The following is a 27105-nucleotide window of genomic DNA, read 5'->3' on the forward strand; positions in this document are numbered from 1 at the left end:
TGACATTATATATCCAACAGATGGTTGACCATAATAGTTCCTTATATTCTGATTCTTTTGTTTCCTTAATATTAGATATATTCGGAAATATACAGGAAAAACATCATTTTTCTTTTAAAGGGCATGCTTTTTTTTTTTTTTTTTTTTCAACGCTTATTTATTTTTGGGACAGAGAGAGGCAGAGCAGGAACAGAGGAGGGGCAGAGAGAGAGAGAGAGAGACACAGAATCGGAAACAGGCTCCAGGCTCTGAGCCATCAGCCCAGAGTCTGACGCAGGACTCGAACTCACGGACCGCGAGATCGTGACCTGGCCGAAGTCGGACGCCTAACCGACTGCGCCACCCAGGCGCCCCTAAAGGGCATGCTTTATGTTAATCTCTCACTCTCCCTGTGGAAAGACAACCTGGGAAGTAGTTTTGTTATAAAAAAGGAAGAAAGGGTATAAACAAGTTGCGAATATTATACAACCATCAATCAAATAACTTCTGTAGTATGCATATGATGGGCTGATTTAATATAAAATTAAGAACAAATAATTTTGTAAGATAAGTTTACTGTTTCACTGATGCAAAAATATTTTATACTTACTTTCTGGGGAATCTTAGACAAAATAGAAAATACATTTTCTTTTGTATTTATTTTTCTTGTCGATTTTCCAATGTTATAACGTGGTAAGTAGGTCATAGGCCTCCTTTCACCCACATTTTATTTTTAAATGCCATGATAATCTGTTAGCAGTCTACTTTTTGGAGCTAAAATGTATTAACTTTACTAGAAAAAAAATCTAAAACAGTAAAAAAGGGCGGCATTAAGTAACCTTTGTTTCCTGAAACTGTTTTGTTCAAGGCATTTGGCACTAGTATTTTTGGTCATTGCTGATTGAAGATATTATTAAAGTACAGAATTAAAGATTTAATATTTATTTATTTATCTATTTATTATTTTTTAATATGAAATTTATTCTCAAATTGGTTTCCATACAACACCCAGTGCTCATCCCAACAGGTGCCCTCCTCAGTACCCATCACCCACCCTCCCCTCCCTCCCACCCCCATCAACCCTCAGATTGTTCTCAGTTTTTAAGAGTCTCTTATGGTTTGGCTCCCTCCCTCTCTAACTTTTTTTTTTTCCTCCCCTCCCCCATGGTCTTCAGTTAAGTTTCTCAGGATCCACATAAGAGTGAAAACATACGGTATCTGTCTTTTTCTATATGACTTATTTCACTTAATAGCCAAATTATGGAAAGAGCCTAAATGTCCATCAAAAGATTTAAGTTTTAAAATGTGCAGGATTTTTACTTAAAACATAAATTTAAGATTTTTTACTTAAAATTGACACACAGTACTTTTGTTTTTTTATATATTTTTATGACTGGCTTTTATCATCTTTTTTAAGTTTTCATTCTAATTACAGTGAGTTGATACAGTATTATATTAGTTTTGAGTATACAACATAGTGATTCAATGGTTCCATACATCACCTGGCGCTCATCACAACAAATGCATTCCCTAATCCCCACCACCTATTTAACACATCTCCTCCTCCCCTCTGGTAACTTTGTTTGTTCTCTATAATCTTTCCTGGTTTCTCTCTTTCTTTTCTTTTTTTTTTCTTTATTTCTTTTGTTTCTTAAATTCCACCTAGGAGTGAAATCATATAGTATCTGTCTTTCTCTGACTTATTTCACTTAGCATTATACTCTCTAACTCCATCCATTGCATTGTAAATTGCAAGATTTTATTATTTTTTATCACTGAATAGTATTCCATTGTATGTACACATATATACATAACATCTCTTCTTTATCCATGCATCAGTTAATGGACACTTGGGCCGCTTCCATAACTTGGCTATTATAAATAATGCTGCTATAAACATAAGGGTGTACATATCCTTAGAATTAGTGTTTTTTAATTCTTTGGGTAAATACCTAGTAATGCAATTGCTGGATCTTAGTGTAGTTTGATTTCTAACTTTTTGAGGAACTTCCATATTCTCCACAGTGCCTGCACCAGTTTGCACTCCCACCAGCAATACACGAGGGTTCCTTTTCCTCTACGTCCTTCCCAGCATCAGTCATTTCTTGTATTGTTGATTTTAGTCATTCTAAGGTGTGAGGTGATAATCTCATTGTAGTTTTGATTCGCATTTCCCTGACGGTGGTGATGAACATTATTTCATGTGTCTTTTTTGGAGAAATATCTGTTCTTGTCTTCTACCCATTTATTAATTGGATTATTTGTTTTTTGGATGTTGAGTTTTATAAGTTCTTCATGTATTTTTGTATACTAACTCTTCTATCAGATATGTCCTTTGAAAATATCTTCTCCCATTCTGTAGGTTGCCTTTTAGTTGGTTGATTGTTTCCTTTGCTGTGCAGAAACTTTTTATTTTGATGTAGTCCCAATAGTTTATTTTTGCTTTTGTTTCCCTTGCCTCAGGAGATACATCTAGAAAAAATTGCTGTGGTTGTTGTCAGAGACATTACTGCCTGTATTTTCTTCTAGGATTTTTATGGCTTCATGTCTCATATTTAGGTGTTTAATCCATTTTGAATTTATTTTTGTGTATGGTTGTGTATGTGGTCCAGTTTCTTTTCTTTTTTTCTTTTTTTTGGATGTTGCTGTCCAGTTTTCCCAACACTATTGGTTGTAAAGACAGTCTTTTTTCCATTGGACATTCTTTCCTGCTTTTCAAAGATTAATTGACCATATAGTTATAGGTTCTTTTCTGGATTTTCTATTATGTTCTGTTGTTCTGTGTGTCTGTTTTTGTGCCAGTACCATACTTGTTTGATTACTGCAGGTTTGCAATATAACTTGAAGTCCAGAATTGTGATAACTCCAATTTTGCTTTTCTTTTTCAAGATTTCTTTGACTATTGGGGGTCTTTTGTGGTTACATACAAATTTTAGGATTCTTCTAGTTCTGTGAAAAATGCTGCTGGTATTTTGATAGGGGTTTCATTAAATGTGTAGATGTCTTTGGGTAGTATAGACATTTTAATAATATTTTTTTCTTTTAGTCCATGAGCATGCAATATCTTTCTATTTCTTTGTGTACTCTTCAGTTTCTTTTATCAGTGGTTTATACTTTTCAGAGTACAGGTCTTTCACCCCTTTGATTAGATTTATTCTAGGTATTGTTATTTCTGGTGCAATTATAAATGGGATAGTCTTCTTAATATCTCTTTCTGCTGCTTCGTTATTGGTTTATGGAAATGCAACAGATTTCTATACATTGGTTTTGTATCCTGCACCTTTGCTGAATTCATTTATTAGCTCTGGCAGTTTTTTGGTGGTCTTTATGGTTTTCTATATATAGTATCATGTCATCTGCAAATAGTGAAAGTTTTATTTCTTCCTTACAGTTTGGATGCCTTTTACTTCAGACAGCATGAGCTGTGTGAATGCTCTGATTAGGACTCCAAGTACTATGTTGAATAAAAGTAGTAATAGTGGACATCCTTGTCTTCTTCCTGACCTTGTGGATAAAGCTCTATTTTTCCCCCCCATTGAGGCTGATGGGTTTTTCATACAGAGCCTTTATTATGGTGACATATGTTCCCTCTAAACCTCCTCTTTGAGGGTTTTTATTGGGGGTGGGTGTGCACTTTGTCAAACACTTTTTTCTTTTTTTGCACCAATTGAAATCAATGTATGGTTCTTATTCTTTCTCTTATTGATGTGATATATCACATTGATTAATTTGAAAATATTGATTGAGAATATTGCATACTTGCAACCCAGGAATAAATCCTACTTGATTCTGGTGTATGATATTTTTAATGTATTGTGGGATTAGTTTTGCTAGTATTTTATTGAGGATTTTTGCATCTACATTCATCAGGGATATTGGCCTGTAATTCTCTTTTTTTAGTGGTGTTTTCTCCTTTTTTAGTATCAGGATAATGCTGGCCTCAAGAATATATTTGGAAGTTTTCCTTCCTCTTCTATATTTTGGAGTAGTTTGAGAAAAATAGGTATTAAATCTTCTTTAAATATTGGGTAGAATTCACCTGTGACACCATCTGGTTGTGGACTTTTATTTGTTGGGAGTTTTTTGAACACTGATTCAATATCTTTGCTGGTAATCAATTTGCTCAAATTTTCTGTTTCTTTCTGTTTCAGTTTTTGGAGGTTATAAGAATTTATCCAGTTCTTCTAGGTTGTTCAGTTTGTTGGCATATAGTTGTTCATAATTTTCTCTTATAATAGTTGGTAATTCCATGGTGTTGTCATTTCTCCTCTCTCACTTGTGATTTTACTTATTTGAGTCCATTCTCTCTTTCTGTCTCTCTTTCTTATAAGTCTGACTAGAGATTTTTCAAAGAATTAGCTAGTTACATTACTCGGTTCTATTGATTTTTTTTTTAGTTACTATATTACTTATTTCTGCTTTGATCTTCATTATTTCCTTCTGCTGGTTTTACGTTTTGTTTCTTGTTCACCCCCTCCCCCATCTCGTTTAGGTGTGGGATTAAGTTGTTTGAGATTTTTCTTGCTTCTTGAGGTAGGCCTCTATTGCCATATACTTCCCTCTTAGAACTGCTTTTGCTGTATCTGAAAGGTTTTGGACCATTGTGTTATCATTTTCATTTGTTTCCATATACTTTTTGATTTCTTCTTTGATTTCCTGGATGACTCATTATCGTTGAGTATTATGTTAATTAACTTCCATGTATTTGTGGTCGTTCTGGATTTTTTCGTGTGGTTAACTTATATAGTTCACAGCATTGTCAAAAAAGTTTCATGGTATGATTTCCATCTTCTTGAATTTATTGAGGCTGGTTCTGTGGGCTAATATGTGACTTATTCTGGAGAATATTCTGTGTGCACTTGAAAAAAATGTGTATTATATTGTTTTAGGATGGAATTTTCTGAATATGTCTGTTAAGTCCATTTATTTCCATGTGTCATTCAAAGCCGTTGTTTCCTTTGGATTCTCTATTTAGAAGATCTGTTCATTGATGTAAATAAGGTGTTAAAGTCCCCTACTGATATTATATCAGTATTGATTAATTATTTTATGTTTTTTTAACTGTTTTATGTATTTGAGTGCTTCTTTGTAGGGTGCAGAAATATTTACAATTGTTGTATCTTCTTGTTGGATGTCCCCTTATCATTATGTACGTCTTTTGTTGTCTCTTGGTCCTGTCTTTGTTTTAAAGTCTATTTTGTCTGATATAAGTATTACTACTCTGCCTTTTTTTTTTTTTTGACATCTATTTGCATGATAGATGTTTCTCCATCACCTTACAATCTGTAAGTGTTCTTAGGTCTAAAATGAATAGCACATAGATGGGTCTTATTTTCTTATGCATTCTGTCACCCCGTGTCTTTTCACTGGAATGTTTAGTCTATTTACATTCAAAGTAACAATTGATAGATATGTACTGTGTCATTGTATTATTTGTTTTGTGGTTATTTCTAAAGATTTTCTTTGATCCTTTCTGGTCTGTTACTTTTACATGTTCCCCTTATTTTCTTTAATGATATATTTGGATTTCTTCCTCTTTATTCTGTGAACATTTATTAGTTGTTTTTGATATATGGCTACACCATTAGGTTTGTGTGTAACCTCTTCTGTATATAACAATCTGTATTGTTAATTGTTGTTTAAGCTTAAATCCATTTTTTCTCCTCTGCTTCCCAAGTTTTAGGTATATGTTATTATATCTTATATCCTTTGTGAGTTCCTTGACTAATTATTTACCTAAATATTCATTTCTACTGCTTTGTGTCTTTTGTACTATCACTTTTGGTTTCTCCGTTCTAGTCAAAAAGCCCCTTTTAATATTCCTTATAGAGCTGGTTTATTGGTCATGAACTTCTCTAGTTGTTGTTTGTCTGGGAAACTATCTCTCCTGTCCTGAATGATAGCTTTACTTGATAAAGTATTCTTGGCTGGAGATTTTCCCCATTCATCACGTTGAATATATCATCCCAATTTAATTAAAATATGTCTTGGTGTGGGTCTGCTTTTATTGATTTTGATGGGAGTTCTCTATGCCTCCTTGCTCTGGATATCTGTTTTCTTCCCCAGATTGGGAGGTTTTCAGCAATTATTTCTTAAAATAAATTTTCTGCCCCCTTTACTCTCTGTTACTCTTCTGGGACTCTGATAATACAAATATTGTTATATTTGATGGAGTCACTGAGTTACCTAAGTCTATTCTTGTTTTGCATAATTAGTTTTCTGACTTTTGTTCAGCTTGATTACTTTCTATTACTCTTCTAGGTCACTAATTTATTCCTCTGCATCCTCCGTCCTGCTGTTCATTCTATCCAGCATTTTTTTTTTTCATTTTATCTCTTGTATGTTATTCCTTATCTCTGTCTTCATAGTCTCACCCACATCTCCCACTCTTCTCTTCAGTCCATTGAGTATATTTATGATCATTGCTTAAACTATCTATCAGACATATTACTTATATCTGTTTTACTTGGATCCCGGCTGTGGTCTTATCCTATTCTTTCATTTGGCGTAAATTTCTCTGTCTCTTCATTTTGTCTGCCTCTGTCTGTTTCTCTGTGTTAAGAAAGTCAGCTATGTCTTCTGCTCTTGCAAGTAGTGACTTTATGAAGAAAAGATCCTGTAGTGCTCTGCGGTGTAGTGTTCCCTATTCACCAGAATCTGGCACTTCCGGACAGTATCCCATGTGTTTTGCTGCCACGCTGCTGTTGTGTGAGCCCCATTTCCTTTCACTGCAGTCACCCTCACTGACTCTCTGCATATTGTGGGTTGTGCTTGCTCTTTGTGGCATTAGTGGGATCCAGGCAGGCCAGTTCTGAGAGGGTGTGCCATGGGAGAGCAGGGCATCAGTGTCAGCAAAATTTGCACTGGGCCACTAGTCTTATGCCTGATCTCCCAAAGCGCTGCAGTGGCTGCGCACTGGGGCAGCCAGGGGTGTGGGGCTGAGTGTGGCATGAAGCTGGGCCCAGCAACTGTGGTTTGGTGCTGCCTGAGAGATGGGTGCTGCATAGCAGTTGGACACTGCATGGTAGCTAGACACAGTGTGAGGTGGCAGCTGTGCACCTGGCATCTCAGTGTGACCTGCATGAGTATTTAACAGAATTTTCCTGAACTCAGGGCCAAGGCTAGCAGGCTTGGAGTTGAGAGTCTTCAGGAGAACTTTGTGGGCATGACTGCTAGCAGATTAGGTAGCCAGTATCTATGCAGGGCTCTCCAGCAGATCGCTCTGTATTTTTGCCGGGGGAGGGGGGACAAGGAAAATGGCATCTGCCAGCTCCCTCATTTTTGGAGAAGCCCCCAACACACTTCAAAATCAGTATGAACAGATCTTTCTCCTGCTTGCCCCTGGCATTGTGTAAACTGCCATTTTTATTTTGCCTGTCCATGCAGGCTGCTATCTCTTTAAGGGCAGTGACCCAGCTATCACTGACCCTCCAGGCTGGCCCAGTGCTTAGTCAGCTGACTTTTAAAGTTCCAGGCTCCAAGTCTCGCTGGTTTTACAAACTCATAGAATTCAGCCCCACTGATTTTTAAAGCCAAACATTTTGGGGATTAGTCTTCCCCATATGAGCCCCTTGATGCAAGGGCCCATTTCTCTGCCCTCTCAAACATGTTATCTCCCTCCTCGTGTGGGCAGCCTCCCTCTGACTTTCTAAACTTCTTCACCCTTCAAATGCAGCTTCTTCTCTATATCTAGTTGTGGAGTTTGTTCTGCCCGTCTTTGGATTGCTCTCCAGTTTATTGACTTGGATGTGGATGATATCTAGTTGTAAACATGGGACAGAGTGACCCAGAGTCCTCCCACTCTGTCATCTTTCCAAATTCCTTTATCATGTCTTTCCAAAATGTATGTTATTTTTTTCTAGAAATACTGTTATTTATATTGATATTTTGTAAATAAAATAACAAGTACAACTGGGTTAAATAAATTTGGAATAAAACACCAATGATTCTTGATAGGTACATAAATATATATAGAAGTATATATAAATATGCTAGATATTTACCTATTAATCATGAGTATTTAGCAGGTTTTAAATGAGTTAGAATATACATAGTTAACCTACTGGTTCTTTGCAAAGTTTAAACAGAATGAAAGGAACACTTACTTTAGTAAGTAACATATTGAGCAGCTATAATTTTGCAGAACTTACTGGAGACAGAAAAACTCTTTGCATTACTACAATACAGCAAACACATAAGTATATGAATATGCATATGCAGCATGCAGCAAATACTGTTTATCTGCGCAGATAAGACAAAGATCTCAAGTAGGAGTGAAGCCTTCTTTAAAAACATAAACCAAAAAACACTGAAAGGTCAAAATAATTTCTTATCTACACTTTGTAGATGTTTCATGATAATTTAGTAGTTATATTCACACAAAGTAATTAAATATTATCAAAATATCTTTTGTGATAAAATGAATTTCTGTCTAAACTTGCAAAATTTAAATACATTGATGCTTACATGATTAAATATATTAAAAAAGTAAAATTTACACATTTAATTCAAAGTTCAAGGTAGTATTTGATACATTCTTTGAAATGGTAAGGGAATAATTTAATAATGTGGCCTCTCTCCTTATCATAATCACAGTTGTATGTGCACTCTCTATTTAATTCTGAAAGGCTAAACTGAAATCATTTGTAAATTAATTCTGATAAAATTAGACCCTGTGAGCCAAAGATTTTCTCTGATAATAGAATAAAGTACATTTGGAGGAACTGAATTCTTCCTAAGTTTATTTTAGCACTTTGAACAATCTAGAATTCCACAGTATGGGAGAGCAGGATCCTGGGACAAAATCTATTGAAATAAACAGCTAAATCTCCTGAGTTCATGAATGAAGCCTGCTCTTAAGACAGGAAAGCCTTTTGAATTGGTCAAATGTACATTATTTTGTTTTTGTTTTTTGTTTTTTAGATATGAGGAGATTGGGGAATAAGATGAAATATATCACATCAAAAATCTTGACTTTTTCCTTTCTTTTATGTATTTATTTATTTGTCTGTTTATTTATTTCCTTCCTTTCTTCTTACTAACCTATCTTCAAGGTTTTAAAAGTGATCCTTACATTGTTTATAGAAGATAAGCTGTATTACTTTGATTTTTTTTTCAACGTTTTTTATTTATTTTTGGGACAGAGAGAGACAGAGCATGAACGGGGGAGGGGCAGAGAGAGAGGGAGACACAGAATCGGAAACAGGCTCCAGGCTCTGAGCCATCAGCCCAGAGCCCGACGCGGGGCTCAAACTCACGGACCGTGAGATCGTGACCTGGCTGAAGTCGGACGCTTAACCGACTGCGCCACCCAGGCGCCCCTATATTACTTTGAACAGCATGGGACCTTCAACTAAATTACTCAGGCATGGCATAATCCAGAGTATTAAGATCAAATAATCAGTTAATATTTAATAACCTTGCCCAATTTATACTGTATGATTAAGAACCATAATAATTCAAAAAATAAAAAAGACACCAGTGTCTAGGAAACTTAGACACATTTCTCTGGAAAGGGATATTCCAGATAAAATGATTAAATATTCACTAATCCTGCCCAGCTTTTTACTCATAATTAAAACCTAACTTATGGTTTGAATTAGTAAAATTGCAGTAATGCAGGGAATACATAATAAAACAAGTGAAAACTTACAGAAGAGTTGAATTTTCAATGAAGAAAATTCCACTTTATGAGTTGTAAATTTTACTTTTTTTACTAAGTAACGTATCTATAAATGCATGCTATAAACCATTTTAAAAAGTTAGACAAAATGCCACAGAATATTCCCTGTTCCAATTTCATCTGAATACAAACTAGATCTACCAAAACTATTTTCTTGAGATTTATTGTAATAAAGTTGCCAGATTTAGCAAATAAAAATACAGAGACCCAGTTAAATTTTTTTTTTAATGTTTATTTATTTTTGAGACAGAGAGAGACAGAGCATGAACGGGGGAGGGGCAGAGAGGGAGACACAGAATCGGAAGCAGGCTCCAGGCTCTGAGCCATCAGCCCAGAGCCCGATGCGGGGCTCGAACTCACGGACCGCGAGATCATGACCTGAGCTGAAGTCGGATGCTTAACTGACTGAGCCACCCAGGCGCCCCGAGTTAAATTTTAATCTCAGATATTTAACTAGTATTAAATCAGATATTTAACTAGTACTTTCTTTCTTTCTTTCTTTCTTTCTTTCTTTCTTTCTTTCTTTCTTTCTTTCTTTCTTTCTTTCTCTTTTTCTTTTTCTTTCTCTCTTTCTTTTTCTTTTTCTTTCTAGTGGTATAAATATACCCATGTAATAGTTGGGGCTTACTCATCTAAAAATGTATATACATTGTTTATTTGAAGTTCATATGTAATTTGGCTTCTCATATTTTATCTGGCAACCCTACTTTAAAGACCTTGGATCAGATTTGTTCAGATATTGTTGAATTGGGGTTTAGGCATATTGTAATTCCTTTTAGTTACTCTAAAGATGGAGAATATTTTGTTCAGGAGATTTTCAGGTGTTACCCGTTGTTCTAGTATGATTAATAGCAGTATTCTTTTATTATCAAAAATGCCCTAAATTGAACATAACTTGTAAATTTTATGTGATTTGATGAAAGGTAAGGAGTAAGGATATTTTTATTTCTCCTGCTCTTACAAATGTTCTGTTTCATTTTCTATTTTTGCCACTAGAAATATGGACATTACCACAAAACAGATAAGAACCTCTGTGCTCTGCAGAGTATATTTATGTTAAAATAAAAATTGAAAAATGTAAAACTAGAAACATAATTTTTAGTAGAAGTTGTCTGTTACCTGAGAAAAAAAAAGACCAAAATACAGGTATTTGTGAGCTGGAGAATCATTGCAGTATTATCAGCAGTATCAGTTCATACCTGTCGAGTTCCCAGTCAATAACAAATCCACATTAGTAATTTTCTTTCAAAAATCAGAGTCATGAAGATGAGATACTTGTAAAAAGGAAAATAAAAACAATTTTAATTGCCACAGCAAAATGGAATAATTGTCTGGGCTTTTAGATTTGAACTGTGAAAACTTTAATTATGTTTTTAAATTTTTTCCCTCAGCACCTCATTATCTTGTCTGAATTGTGTTCATGCAAATACTGATTACATTTCTGATTTGACTGCCCCAATGTTTAGGTCCTGGCTCTTTAGCATGACTCTTTTTGTTTTCCTTATTGCTGGATTAAGCTTGCTAGGATGGATAGAAAACAGCCCACAGCTAAAAGAGAGAAAGAGGGAGGAAAAAATAAAAAAGAGGAGGAGGGGTGGGAACTGGGAGGGAGACTGAGAGAGAGGGAGAGAGAAAAAATTCCCTGTACTGATCCTTGTTAAACTTAACTCTCTTCTCACCTTTAAAATATAACATTCTCTGTGGTAATAACTATATTTAAGTTACCCTCTCTCCTAATTATCTGATCTCTCTCTCTCTCCTGAACTTTTTCCATACAAATACAGACTTATCAACTATCTTTCACCTGAAACAACTCTCTCCCATATCCATTCTAGCCTTTACCTGTGTATTGCTAAATTTCTTCCTCCAAATTTACTCATCCTCTACTTCTAGTTCTGTCAGTAACTGTCACCATAGCCAGTTATTAAACCTGGTGAATACTGCCATGATGATTCCCTCACTCATCTGTACATCCAAACTAGTATGATCTTGCACATTCTCCTTCCTCTTTCTCCAAGGCCATCAACCTTCTCTTTCCTTTACCACTCAAGTAGCTTTCCATTTGGCCTGTCTATCTTGTTCTCATTCCATTCTCCTTTTTTGTTGTTGTTCTGTTTTGTTTTTCAAAATGTATAACTGTTGCAACTCTCCTGAATATAATAAAAGGCATGGAAATACTCTAAACCTGGATTAAATTAACTACTATCTGAGTAAGTTTGCTGTGCTTACTGAAGGAACTTCTGGTTTCTTGGATTTTTCTCCTCCTTTGCTTCAGACAATCATGATGAAATACGTATATTTGAGCTTTCATGATTCAGTGGTAGAAAGAGGTAGAGGAGAAGAACGGAATGAAAATGGTGTAAGGCTGGAAGGGCAAATTTAAGGAAAGCTGAAGAAAGAAGTGCAATATCTGCCTATAATGAAGAGGGAAGTGAAGGAAAGTGTGCTCCTCGTATGGTTTCTAAGAAGCACAGATTAACAAGTAGAATTTGTTTCAATTTAATTTAAAAAAAATTTAATGTTTATTTATTTGAGATGGAGAGAGACAGAGAAGGAGAGAGAGTGAGTAAGGGAGGGAGGGGCAGAAAGAAAGAAGAAGAAAGAGAATGCCAAACAGGCTTCGTACTGTCAGCACAGAGCCCTACACGGGGCTTGATCCCACGATCCTGAGATGGTGAACTGAGCTGAAATTAAAAGTCCTATGCTTAACTGACTGAGCCACCCAGGTGCCCCTCAATTTACTTTTAATTATTGCATGACTCCCTTAGCTGTAAATTTGTTATGAATTATATATATTATTCAAATAACATGTCAGCTCATAGGAGACTAAATGCAACATATATCATGCCTAGGTTGTCTGAAATTTTACATTTTCACTGAATAATTTGAAAACCATATTTAATACCTTTATTTATTATTTGATGTTGATCCTGTTGAGAGTCATTAAAGTGTACAAACCTATGAAAAGGCTGTAACTCAATTATTATCTTGGAGAACATTGCCTTCTGTATTCTAAGTTAACAGTAAAGCTGGAACAAAATAATATATTTCTTATTTTCCTTATCTTTTCTCCTTATTTCTTTTGTATACACTGTGGTAAGTCAGTTTTTTCCAGAAGAATCTTGTTTCTAGTGGATATAAATTAACGATTTCACAGTGCTTCCTTTTCAAATAAACAACTTTTGCATGTGTATTTTGAGATGGATTTCTCAATATTAATGTGGATTTTGAATATATGATGCTATATAGTCAGTAATAACAAACTTATTATTCCCGGGTTTTTTTTGGTTGAACTTTAAAAAAAAAAAAAAACAAAAACACAGGGGCACCTGGGTGGCCCAGTCAGTTAGGCATCCAGTTATTGATTTTAGCTTATGTTTTTCCTCATGGTCATGGGATCAAGCCCCACATGGAGCTTGGCACTGATAGTGGGGCCTTCTTGGGATTCTCTCTCTCTCTCTCCCTGCCCCTCTCCTGCTCATGCTCTCTCTCCCTCTCTAAAATACAAAATAAAAAATAAAATTCAAACCAAAAAAACCCACAACTTTTTTTTAGATAAAATATTTTTTTTGAATTTTTTATAATTTACATCCAAGTTAGTTAGCACATGGTGCAACAATGATTTTAGGAGTAGATTCCTTAAGCCCCTCATCCAGTTAGCCCATCCTCCCCAAGCTCAACCCCTCCAGCAACCCTCTGTTTGTTCTTTATATTTAAGCATCTCTTATGTTTTGTCTCCCTCCCTGTTTTTATATATCACTTTTGCTTCCCTTCCCTCGTGTTCATCTGTTTTGTATATTAAAGTCCTCAGATGAGTGAAGTCATATGATTTTCGTCTTTCTGTGACTGACTAATTTTGCTTACCATAATACCCTCTAGTTCCATCCACGTAGTTGCAAATAGCAAGATTTCATTCTTTTTGATTGCTGAGTAACACTCCATCGTATTTCTTTATCCATTCATCTTTTTTATCCATTCATCCATCGATGGACATTTGGGCTCTTTCCATACTTTGGCTATTGTTGATAGTGTTGCTATAACCATTAGGGTGCATGTGTCCCTTCAAAAATGCATACCTGTATCCCTTGGATAAATACCTAGTAGTGTAATTGCTGGGTCATAGGGTAGTTCTATTTTTAATATTTTGAGGAACCTCCATACTGTTTTCCAGAGTGGCTGCACCAGCTTGCATTCCCACCAACAATGCAAAAGAGATCCTCTTTCTCTGCATCCTCGCCAACATCTGTCATTGCCTGAGTTGTGAATGTTAGCCATTCTGACAAGTTTAAGGTGGTATCTCATTGTGGTTTTGATTTGTATTTCCCTGATGATGAGTGATGTTGAGCATTTTTCATGTGTCGGTTGACCATCTGGATGTCTTCTTTGGAGAAGTGTCTATTCATGACTTTTGCCCATTTCATCACTGGATTATTTGTTTTTGGCTGTTGAGCTTGATAAATTCTCTATAGATTTTGGATACTAATCCTTTCTGGTATGTCGTTTGCAAATATCTTCTCCCATTCTGTTGGTTGCCTTTTGATTTTGCTGATTGTTTCCTTCACTGTGCAGAAGCTTTTTATCTTGATGAGGTCCCAATAGTTCGTTTTTGCTTTGGATTCCCTGGACTCCAGAGATGTGTTGAGTAAGAAGTTGATTTGGCCGAGGTCAAAGAGATTTTTGCCTGCTTTCTCCTCGAGGATTTTGATGGCTTCCTGTCTTACGTTTAGGACTTTCATCCATTTTGAGTTTATTTTTGTGTATGGTGTAAGAAAGTGGTCCAGGTTCATTTTTCTGCATGGTACTGTCCAGTTTTCCCAGCACTGCTTGCTGAAGAGACTGTCTTTTTTCCATTGGATATTCCTTCCTGCTTTGTTAAAAACTAGTTGGCCATACATTTGTGGGTCCGTTTCTGGGTTCTCTATTCTGTTCCATTGATCTGAGTGTCTGTTTTTGTGCCAGTACCATACTGTCTTGATGATTACAGCTTTGTAATACGTCTTGAAGTCTGGGATTGTGATGCCTCCTGCTTTAGTTTTCTTTCTCAAGATTTCTTTGACTATTCAGGATCCTTTCTGGTTCCATACAAATTTTAGGATTATTTTTCTAGCTCTGTGAAGAATGTTGGTGTTATTTTGATAGGGATTGCATTGAATATGTAGATTGCTTTGGTAATTGATATTTTAACAATATTTGTTCTTCCTATCCAGGAGCATGGAATATTTTTCCATTTCTTTGTGTCCTCTTCAAATTCTTTCATAAGCTTTCTCTACTTTTCAATGTATAGATTTTTCACCCCTTTGGTTAGATTTATTCCTAGATATTTTATGGGTTTTGGTGCAATTTTAAATGGGATTGATTCCTTGCTTTCTCTTTCTGTTGCTTCATTATTGGTATATAGGAATGCAACTGATATCTGTGCATTGATTTTTATATCCTGTGACTTTGCTGAATTCATGGATCAGTTCTAACAGTTTTTTTGTGGAATCTTTTGGGTTTTCCATATAGAGTATCATGTCATCTGTGAGGAGTGAAAGTTTTACCTCCTCCTGGCCAATTTGGATGCCTTTTTTTTTTCTTTGTGTTTTCTGATTGCTGAGGCTAAGACCTCTAATACTATGTTGAATAACAGTGGTGAAAGTGGACATCCCTGTCTTGTTCCTGACCTTAGGCAGAAAGCTCTCAGTTTTTCCTCATTGAGGATATTAGCGTTGGGTCATTCATATATGGCTTTTATGATCTTGAGGTATGATCCTTCTATCCCTACTTTCTTGAGGGTTTTTATCAAGAAAGCATGCTGTATTTTGTCAAATGCTTCCTCTGCATCTATTGAGAGGATCATATGGTTCTTGTCCTATCTTTTATTGATGTGATGTATCACATTAATTGTTTTGTGGATATTGAGCCAGCCCTGCATCCCAGGTATAAATCCCATTTGGTCCTGGTGAATAGTTTTTTTAATGTATTATTGTATCCAGTTAGCTAATGTCTTGTTGAGGATTTTGGCATCCATGTTCATCAGGGAAATTGGTCTATAGTTCTCCTTTTTAGTGGGGTCTCTGGTTTTGGAATCAAGGTAATGCTGGCTTCATAGAAAGAGTTTGGAAGTTTTCCTTCCATTTCTAATTTTTGGAACAGTTTCAAGAGAATAGGTATATTTAAAGAAGGTGTACTCTTCTTAAAATATTTGGTAGAATTCTCCTGGAAAGCCATCTGGCCCTAGACTCTTGTTCTTTGGGAGATTTCTTTCCTGGTTATGGGTCTGTTCAAATTTTCTGTTTCTTTTTGTTTCAGTTTTGGTAGTGTATATGTTTCTAGGAATTCGTCTATTTTTTCCAGATTGCCCATTTTACTGGTGTATAATTGCTCATAATATTCTCCTATTAATTGTTTGTATTTCTGCTCTGTTGGTTGTGATCTCCCTCTTTCATTTTTGATTTTATTTATTTGGGTCCTTTCCTTTTTCTTTTCGACCAAAGTGGCTAGGGGTTTATCAATTTTGTTAATTCTTTCAAAGAACCAATTTCTGGTTTCATTGACCTGTTCTACTGTTTTTTTGGTTTTGATAGCATTGATTTCTGCTCTCATCTTTATTATTTCCTGTCTTCTGCTGGTTTTGGGTTTTATTTGCTGGTTTTCTTTTTTTCCAGCTCTTTAAGGTGTAAAGTTAGGTTGTATGTCTGTGACCTCTCTTTCTTCTTTAGGAAGGCCTGGATTGTATATACTTCCCTCTTATTACCACCTTTGCTATGTTCCAGAGGTTTTGGGCTGTGGTGTTATTATTTTCATGGCTTCTATGTACTTTTTAATTTACTCTTTAATTACTTAGCCCATTCATTTTTTAGTAGGGTGGTCATTTGTCTCCAAGTATTTGTTATCTTTCCAAAATTTTTTTTGGTTCATTTAGAGTTTCACAGTGTTGTCGTCTAACAATATGCATGGTATGATCTTGATCTTTTCATACTTGTTAAGGGCTGATTTGTGTCCCAGTATGTGATCTATTCCGGGGAATGTTCCATGTGCAGTGAAGAAGAATGTGTATTCCCGTACTGTAGGATGAAACGTTCTGATATATCGGTTAAGTCCATCTGGTCCAGTGTGTTATTCAAAGCCATTGTTTCCTTGTTGATTTTTTGCTTAGATCATCTATCCATTGTTGTAAGTGGGGCGTTGAAGTCTCCTACTGTTATGGTATTATTATCAATGAGTATTTTTATGTTTGTAATTGATTTATATATTTGGGTGCTTCACATTTGGAGCATAAATGTTTATAATTGTTAGATCTTCTTGGTGGATAGGCCCCTTAATTTATGATATAATGCCCTTCTTCATCTCTTGTTACAGTCTTTATTTTAAAGTCTAGATTGTCTGGTATAAGTTATGGAAATTGTCAAATCACTAGATTAGTTACTATTAAGTTTTAGAAAACCAGTCAATTATTTTTTTCAGAAAATAATTGCTCCTTGGGCACCTGGGTGGCTCAGTCAGTTGAGCGTCTGACTACAGCTCAGGTCATATCATGGTCCATGAGTTCGAGCCCAGAATCAGACTCTGTGATGACAGCTTAGCAGCTGGAGCCTGATTCAGATTCTGTCTGTCTGTCTGTCTGTCTCTCTCTGTCCCTCCCCTGCTCACGTTCTCTCTCTCAAAAATGAATAAACATTACGAAATTTTTATAAAAAAAGAAAGAAAATAATTGCCCCTAAATGCAATACAAAGGATTTACTTACTAAGTCTTTATAAAATAATCACTGAAAGCCATTTTACAAATGAGATTTAAAACAGAAAGAGGTTGGTTACATATATAACTTCTTTTATCATTACAATATACTTCTATTAAAATTGCCAAATATAACTACTAATGATATTATAATGCCTTATAATCAATCAACTATGTAACTTTCATCTTATCTTCTAGAAATTGTTACTATTATTGACAAAATTTTACACAAAAACAGAAAACAATGAAGTATCCAGAAGTTAAAATATTTCACACTTCTTGGCCTGTGAGTGACAATGTCATGGCTAGAATGCAGGCCTTTCCATTTCTACATTGTTGTGTTCACATGTAGAATTTACTGCATTTAAGCAAAATATTTTATTGTCTGTATTATCTTTCTTATGGGTTCAAATAATTTTCTGTCAGTTACCTTTAACAAAATGACAGAAGTTTGAGCCGACAGTATTGCATTGAATATTAGTATTTCCATAAATACAAGAAATTCAGTTGGTTTCAGATTTTTATATAAAATCATGTGGGTACTGTCAAGCTACTTTTAGGCATCAAGATAAATAAATGTTGGCTAAACTCTATGCAAAATTGATAGGGTAATTTATTTTCTTTTTAATTTTTTTTAATGTTTATTTACTTTTGAGACAGAGGGAGACAGAGCATGAATGGGGGAGGGTCAGAGAGAGAGGGAGACACAGAATCTGAAGCAGGCTCCAGGCTCTGAGCTGTCAGCACAGAGCCTGAGACGGGGCTCGAGCCCACGGACCGTGAGATCATGACCTGAGCCGAAGTCGGACGCTTAACCGACTGAGCCACCCAGGCGCCCGATAGAGTAATTTAATTAAACATATAGGATCCTAAATGCTGTCTCAAACATTTTGAAATTTTTTGTTTCTCCAATGCAGGTTAACATTCTACCTTATGGATACAAAGTGTGTGTCTTCTAGTCATTGACAATAATTGCAAAGAAACCAAGTAGCCCGTGCAATTTATATCATGCATATATTTTATATCATAAATTATTCAAATAGATTTCTTTTGATTTGGATTATATTGTTTACAGAGTATGGAATGACATTAATTATATTCAATATCAATTGCTAATACATTTCAGATCTAGCAGTTATTTCTTTCAGATAGAAATTCAAGACATATTTTTGCTGAACTTCTAAATATGCTGCCATTACACCTCATTTTTTAAATTTGCAAATTATTTCAGAAACTTCATAACTGAAGTCTTAGAACAAGGAGAATAAGAGGAAAAATAATAAGTGTGTTTTCTTTCCTTCCCTCCTTTTCCTATATATGTTGCCCTATGTTATTTCAGAAACAAAATGAAGCATATCTTTAAAATGTTTAAACAATAAAATTAGATAAGAAAGCTATAAATTGAATAAAGAATGAACAATAGTGTAATAAAATCTTTAGTAGTATTAATAAGATTGACAAACATTTCCTTTCCAGTATCTTTTTATATTTAAGCAAAAATTTGATTTCATATTTTTATTACCCTACATAGTGATCTACATGGATATTTGATTCACAATATTTATAAAATAATAATAATTTAGGTATGAGTGGTAAAAATATAACTATTTTTGTTATTGTGTACCGAGGTAAATCTCTCAAGTTTGTCTCTCCCTCTCTTGCCCATGATTTTTATAATTCTTGAGTTCTCTCTCTCTCTCTCTCTCTGTCTCACATGCACTCACACACACATGCACACAAATCTTCAAAATATGAATGAAAGGTAAATGTTAAAAAAAACATGGTGAATGACTAAGAAAAAAGAAAAGTAAATATGATGAATTTGAGAAAGAAAAAAGGCAGAGTGAGGATCATATACTTTTTTTAAAATCAGAGGAGAAAGAATGCCACATTTTCTGAGATACTCATTTTACCGTGATGGCATTCAAAAAATGAATTTGAATTGTCAGAGTTACAACAAAATGTTTTCTTTTTTTTTCCAAGCAGAAAATGGAATGAAAAAAGATTCCTGATAACAGTGGTTGAAGATGAAAAGGCTGATGTGGTTGCTACAGGAAGAGAGAAGGTAAGAGAGTAAGCATATGATACTGAGAAATCATGAGGGATAATTTTATGGTAGGCCTGTGTATCATGTAAGGATTTCCATCTGAACAGTATTTGCAGGTTATACACATGGGAAATACAGTTTCATTCAGCTGGACTGTGGAGAAATGGCTGACAGGGAAATAACGGGTGCTTCAGCAGATGGGTAGTCTAACCTGGCAATAGATTGACTAGAATTGGACCTTCATTCATTCTATTTCGTGGCAGATATTTATGGCACATATGATGAACGTAAGATTCTTTGCTCGTTCATCATAATGGGTTTACACAGTTTAGCTTTCATATCATTATTTTTGCCTTAAGACTATAATAATACATTATAATTATGTATTTTAACTGATAATAAATACATAAGTCATTTTCCTACTTACAAAATGCAAACATATTGTAGAAATAACTACCATATTGAATGGTCAGACTTAGAAAATTGCAACATTGATAAGAAACTAAGTAGGACTTTGTCATTTGGGGTACAGTGGAATTTGAGTAGTAAAAAGTAGTAAACAACCCCATAGCAACTCTACTAATGTGGAATACTCATATAAGCATTCTGATAATAGGGTAAGTAATATATCTTCTACCATTTTCTATGGAAAAAAATAGCCCTCTCAATAATGTTATCTGATATCGTACTGACAGTGGATCTATCTATTTATTTTTAAATCAAATAAATTGAAGCATAACCCATCTCATTTCTATATAAAAATTACTTTACAAGACATTTTTCTGAGAACAGATATTGATGGTGATAATGAAGAGAAAAGTATTCGAGGGACCGCTCAGAGGAATAAAAATGTAGAATTTAAAAATTAAAAAGGAATGAACTGGAGTTATTATATTTAAAAAATAAAAATAAAAATTGTAATTACAAAATATCTTCCTGCACCTCAGAATGTAGGGCATAATTAAGTAGACATTGTTTATTAGTACCACAGGATTGAAAGTTGGATTTTTTCCCCCACGGTCTTAATTTTCATTACCTCTATTTCTAAGGTGTTTTTTGTAGCACACTTTTGACTTAGTATGTTTATTTTAGAGTGAAGAGGAAATCTGGGTTTTTATAAGTTTATTTCTCCCTCATACCACAGTGACAAGTTTGGTTGGTTCTCTCAGGCTTTCTCAAGGAGCTGAGTTCCTCCTGTTATGTGACTTTGCTTCCGTCTCATAGACTGGAAGAGAGCCAGAACACAGAGTAGGCACACAGGCTCTAACCACCCAGGCCTGTAAGTGACTTAAGTCCCTCTGTTCTTATTGTTTTGGCCAATCTCAATTATATGGATTTTCTAAACTACATGAGAGGCTGGAGAATAATTATTTTTATTAGCTTAGGAAGAGGCAATGAAAGTTTAACATTTAGCAATGCTTCCTTCACTCATTGTTAAACAATGTGTTGTATATATGCCCCCACCCATATAGTATGATAAATGTGCATATTATTGAAATACAAGTGAAGTTAACATTGTAAAGAACTCCAGTGTAAAGCAATCTTATATCTTCATCCTCACAGCCTGTCCTGAGATATCTTCTGCTATCTTCTGTTTCTGGACCATTAGTGTGTGTGATGATAATCAGAACCTACTTAACATTCCTTAGGTCTAAATTTGTTAGACTTCTTGAATCTTTGCCTTTCATCTAGCACACAAAGCTTAAAAGGTAAATCTTGAGAAAGAAGTAGATCCTATGTATCAGGTAGAGAGTGGGGAAAAAGACATTCAAAAGTAGTGGAATCAGAGATTATTCTCATGTTATTAAGTACAAAAGGGCAGAAAAGCAACACAAGGTAGTCAAAATTTCCAGATATGGAAAAGATGCCTAATTATGGAGTAACTTTACTTTGGACTCCTGATAGCTAAGTGAAGTGTCTAAATCATCTTTCAACTTGAGAGATCAGTGGGACGTTGGCAGTATGTTTTAGCCCTTATTTTAAAAAAGTACTTATTATATTTCTTTTGCCTGGATATCATGCATGTTTTTCCTTTCTAAATTAACACTTTCACAGCAGCATTCTATCTGAACTGTTATTAAATGTTAAGAGGATAAGCACATCCATTCTGAAATATGTGTAACTGTAAGAACAAAATCTATGATTATTGCATTTTATATTTGTGAAACAGTAGATACTCAGAGTAGTCCCACTTTCTGGTTTGGGTCAAAGCTTAGAAGGTTGAGTTTCATCACAGTTAAATACATACCAGAGGTCATGAAAATAAATAGTAAAGATGGTCTTAGAGCATATTTCTTCACAGTCTAAGCCCAACAATTTTTCTTCAATATCATTATGTTGCTATATACATATATTTTTATGTGTAAGCTTTTAAAATTGCATTTAGTTTTACTAATGAACACACATATTGTATGTTTGTGCATTCAGTCTGTTAATTTCTACTAATATGTAAGTCTCAATGTTTCTGAAATAAACGGGAAACTCATGATAACTGGGATGGTGTCATTTCTAGGGCAACATAAACTTCTATGGTTCATTGCTAATACTTAGCATAAGTGATAATTCCTTTCTTAAGTATTTTATAAACAATCATAAATGTAGGTGGTCTGGAAATTAGCAATAGCATCTTAATGTTAGGTATAAACAAAGGTATAAACTTATTAGCCAGCCTTAATTAATATCCTTAAATATTTACATCAAATGCATGGGGTGTATATGTTTAAGCATGAAAGAGTAAGAAAAGTGAAAGGAGAAAGATTAACAGAAGAATAATTAAAAGTATTATGACAAATGAGTAAAAATTATACATATACACACACACATATACATGATTTTTGCTATTTATGACTCCTTTAGTTTCAAGACTATTTTTGCAATATTTTATCAGGCATTTCTGAAGGATTTACGTTTTTACATTTAGAATTGGAATGAAATTTCTGATACATGAATTTCAATAAATTTTGAATATTTCCAAACACAAAGTTTTATTTTAACTCTTGAGATTTCCTGAAATATGTGTTTTGAGGGATGTTGAAGAGGAAAACAGCAATAGGATCATGTTTTCCTTTAAATATGACAATAAGACCTAGAATTAAAACTATGCTTGTTGTAAATATGAATCAATATTCTATATTTAGACATTCCCTTTTCACCTTACAGGACAATCCCTTAGAAAATATTATCTGTAGAATTCAGTGAATCTGTCACCCAATCTAATGTAATCTTTTTATGAACATTTCAAATTATAACCATCTGTCTTACAGCTTTTTCAATAGGTAATCTTTTTCATTTATAACTACAGTCAAGACATAATTTGGGGGCAAAAAATGAATTAAAAATGTGCATCTGCCCCCACTCCCCTTTCTATATTTTATGCAAACTTTCTTATATTTTAATTTCACGTTAACTGCTTTTTCACCTTTTGTGTCTTCCCTGGATTTCCCTCTGTTCTTGGTTATACTAGGGTTGTAGTACTATGGATGTTGTAAAAAAAGATTCTGAGAGTAGCTTTGTGGTGAATTTAATTTAAAACAGGGATTAGAATCTCAGATAATACTTAATAATTAAATGATATAATCAAATTAGTTATCTAATCTGAGATAGAATACCTTATTTTTGATATTATCAACATGAAATGTAATTATATTTATTATATAGCTGGTACTGATAAAGAGTGATGTATAAATAGCCAAGGCCATTACCATCCATGTAATTACAGTCTAATATTATATTAAGCATGTATTAACCTTAGTGAACATAATCATCACAAGCATAGATTGTTTTGATTGGTCTGAAGGAGACTTGCAGAATTATGAAAAAGTGAAATGAAAAGAATAAAAAGTTAATGAGTAGTACATGTAAACAGATAACCACAAAGCACATAGATTTGAAACACATGATTAACAAAATTGATCTAAAGAATGTATATTCAGTATTACACCAAAAAGAGCAAGATAATGTGTTCACAGAAGTTCATATGGAATAGTTCACAAATTGTTCTTTAGACTGTAAAATAAGTCTTAAAAAATACCAAAGGACTGGCTGAAATAATGAAAATATGTTCTCTCAGCAGAGTAGAATTAAATGAGAAATTAAGACTAAATAGATAAATATCCCCATTGCAACTCCCAGACCAAAATTTCAATAACAACTTTATGACAATGAGCTCCCATAATAATATTTCATGAACATTATGATAATAAATTTAAAATTTTAGATGAAATGGAAGTCACTGAAAAAACTGATAAAAATAGAAAATATAGTCTCATATCTATTAAATAAATTAACATTTTAATTGAAATTATTCCCACAAAGTAAACTCCAGCCCCTTTTGAATTTTCCAGTGAACTATCACATATATTTCAGAAAGAAATAGCATCATGATCACAAAAAATTTACCAGGATGTAAAAAAATATAGCAGAAACTTTATTTTACAAAGCCAACATTATCATGATACTAATATGTAACAAAATCATTACAAGAAAAATTAATTTTATGTCAATCCTTATCATTTTGGGGTCCCTGCTATTTATTTCTAGAAACATACTGCTATCAGTGTGGTTGTTGGGCTACCTTTTAAATTGTTCATAATACTGGGATGTTCAAACTAGTTAGTGGCCTGATTCCAAAGACTTTGTCTTTGTATACCTTTTAATGAAATATGGAAAAACAATTTCACATAGATGACATTATGTACCTATAAGAAATTATCTGGACAAAATACTTTTTCTGTTATTTGCTGAAAGTGAATCATGTTGTGTACAGTGTTACAAAAAATGTTCTGGTAACTTACTGACATTGACAATTTTATGAAATTCAATTATCCTTGAATTTTATATGCAATTATATTACAAATGAAAAAAAAAAACTTTATTTTTCTTTCCTGAAAGGAGTGTTAAGTACAAATTAGTTACAGCAGGGATTCTGTTTTACAACTCATTACAATCTGCTCAACTCACTTCCTGGAGAAGTGCCTAAACTGTAGCTTAAGAATTACACACTTGGAAAATTCTTGTTTGCTATAATAGATACACAAAAGTGTTATGAACCAACAGCGCTGAAAATTATTAAAGTGTATTATCTTGTTCTTTTGTCACCTACGGTTTAATTGATGCCTATCGTTTGTTTAATTACTGTATTTAAAACATATTTGTAGTTGGCTCTAACCTACATATTATTCTATCCTTTCACTTTTCTGGTTCCACATAATGATAATGCTACTAATAGCAAGCTGTCTATTTGGTGTGAGTATTTTTAGAAAGAAAAATTAGAATATAGGTAGATCTGTGTATACACTAGAGTTGATCTTAATTCAATGACTAAACAAAAATATAAAGATCTCGCATATAGATTTTAAATGAATATAAAATGTCCATTTATGTTCATTATAAAAATATGTAAAACTCTTTGCCTATTTGTGTATTTACCAAATAAACTAACAAACAAAAATAGACTTATGTGAAAGGCTAGGGCCTCTTTAAAAATAAACAAAATTGAGTTGTCCAGTTTGATGTAATTATGAATTCATTCATATATTGTTCTCATAGCTACATTTTTGAGATCAGTGTCTATACAGCAAGCAGTGATAATAGCAGCACACAATAGTATGCATATTTGTATTCTCTAAAAAATAATTCCCATTTTCCCTCTCATTTCATTATCATTAAAAGACACAGAATAAACCTCATAATCTATAGAATCAAGGATTCAAACCTAAAGGTTACATATAGCACGTTTGAAAAATTAAAATCTGAGGTTGAAAGTAAAAGAAATATATATGACCATGTGTGTACAACATACACACATACACAAAGCACATTATTTAGTTTCAGTTTTGTCGTGAGAAGCCCTCACTATTCAGAAGGAAGTGGGGGGAAGTACTTTGTATTATTAATCATGGAGCAGGATGTAGAAATAGTAAGACTTGAATCAAAATTTAGCAGACTTTGGTTGGAAAATTAGCGCATAGTAAGGGAGTAAGGGAAATAGTTTGGAGATAAGATCTAGAAAAATCACCATGAAGAATATTTGGTAATTAAGAATATTTTATAAGAAATATGGCCTGACTTCTCTATATGTGCTGAGATTGTGCCTTAGGAAATTTTAATTGGATAGTGTTCAACTTTTCTCTCTTCCTGTCTCTAAGTTCTATTATATGTTAATATATCAATATATCATAATATATGATATTGATCATATCATAATATATCAATTGATTTATATTGATACATTGATATTGATATCTATATTTCAATAAACCTCCTATTTGTCTACTAAACTGAATAGACATAAATTCTCTACCAAATATTTCCTAATGACTGATCAAGACTTTGCAGCCACTGAAAAGGAACTGTCTCTACTTGTTTTCTTAACTGAAGTCTCCAACCCAGATACTGCTGGAAAAATATCCATGAAAACAAAGATACATTGGCTTCTTTGATTTTAACACTCAAATAGCATTAAAGTTAATCAGTACAGGAAAACAATTTGGTCAGATTGAATCAAGCAAAGCTTCTTTCTAAAATATTCAAATATATTTCAAGTGTGAAAGCCTAAGAAAATGTTACTAGAAAAGTCTTCTGGAAATATTTTTTTAACTGCTGACCTGATCTGGTCTGCTAAGAATTAACTCACATTGTAATTAGATATGATTATTTTCATATTCTATCAGATTTCATTATCTAATATTTGATTTAATATTTTAAGGTCTATTTTCTTAAGTGAAATGTTTAACTTCTATGATACTCTTGCTCAAATACACTTTCAGGCTATACAGTCGTTGGAGAATAAGCTATAAAAATTTACACTGCCTCATAAATACAATATTTTCTCTAATTATTTATCTTTTGCTTGTTGTTTTTTTATATTTCAGCCACAGTACCCTTGTGGTTTAATTATAGTTTGGGTGATTAATTTTTTTTCTAGTTATCTGTAATTTTTCTCTTTAATTCATGGTCGATTCTTTTTCTTGAAATCTGTTACAAACATCTGCTAATCTCTATTATACTAGACCAGAGGCTAGCAATTGTTTTCTATAAAGGTCTAGAGAGTAAATATGTTAGGATTTCTGGGCTTTACTTTCTCTGTCATTACTACTCAGCTCTGCTCTTTTAGCACAAATGTAGCCATACGTGAATGATCATGGCTATGCTCCAATGTAACTTGATTAACAAAGACATGCAGTGAGCCAGACTTGGCCTGTGGTCCCTAATATGCCCACCCTGTGCTAGATTTGCATGCATCATAAAGTTTTTCATATGAAATGCTCTAATGTTCACATTAACTCAGTTTTAAATTTCCTTCATTTTCCCTTTCTACCATTGCTGGTGTTTTATATTTCAGACTTTATGCATTTTTTTTTAAATCAAACCTACTGGGGCACCTGGGTGGCTCAGTCTATTAAAGGTCCCACTTTGGCTAAGGTTATGATCTCATGGTTTGTGAGTTCAAGCCCCATTATCAGTCTCTGTGCTGACAGCTCAGAGTCTGGAGCCTGCTCCAGAATCTGTGACTACCTCTCTCTCTGCCCCTCCCCTGCTCACGCTCCTGTCTCTCTCTGTCTCTCAAAAACTAAATAAATGTTTTTTTTTAAATAAAAATCATTCCTACCTAAAATTTTCCTGTATTATACATATTTATACCTGGATCCCACAGCTTTCATAAAACCACTTTTGTTCTAG

The 27105-nt window shown here is 33.9% G+C and overlaps 1 long non-coding RNA gene across 1 annotated transcript in view; it reads left to right on the plus strand.

Annotated features, from left to right (window-relative positions):
- Positions 1 to 26881, plus strand: part of LOC123384602 — a 502068-nt gene extending 475187 nt beyond the window's left edge. The window contains exon 3 of the long non-coding RNA XR_006595949.1: positions 19365 to 26881. This is a non-coding gene — a long non-coding RNA (uncharacterized LOC123384602). The remainder of the gene's footprint in view (positions 1 to 19364) is intronic.
- Positions 26882 to 27105: the final 224 nt, after the last annotated feature.

The sequence above is a fragment of the Felis catus genome, chromosome A1 (genome assembly GCF_018350175.1).
Source record: "Felis catus isolate Fca126 chromosome A1, F.catus_Fca126_mat1.0, whole genome shotgun sequence".
Classification (NCBI taxonomy): domain Eukaryota; kingdom Metazoa; phylum Chordata; class Mammalia; order Carnivora; family Felidae; genus Felis; species Felis catus.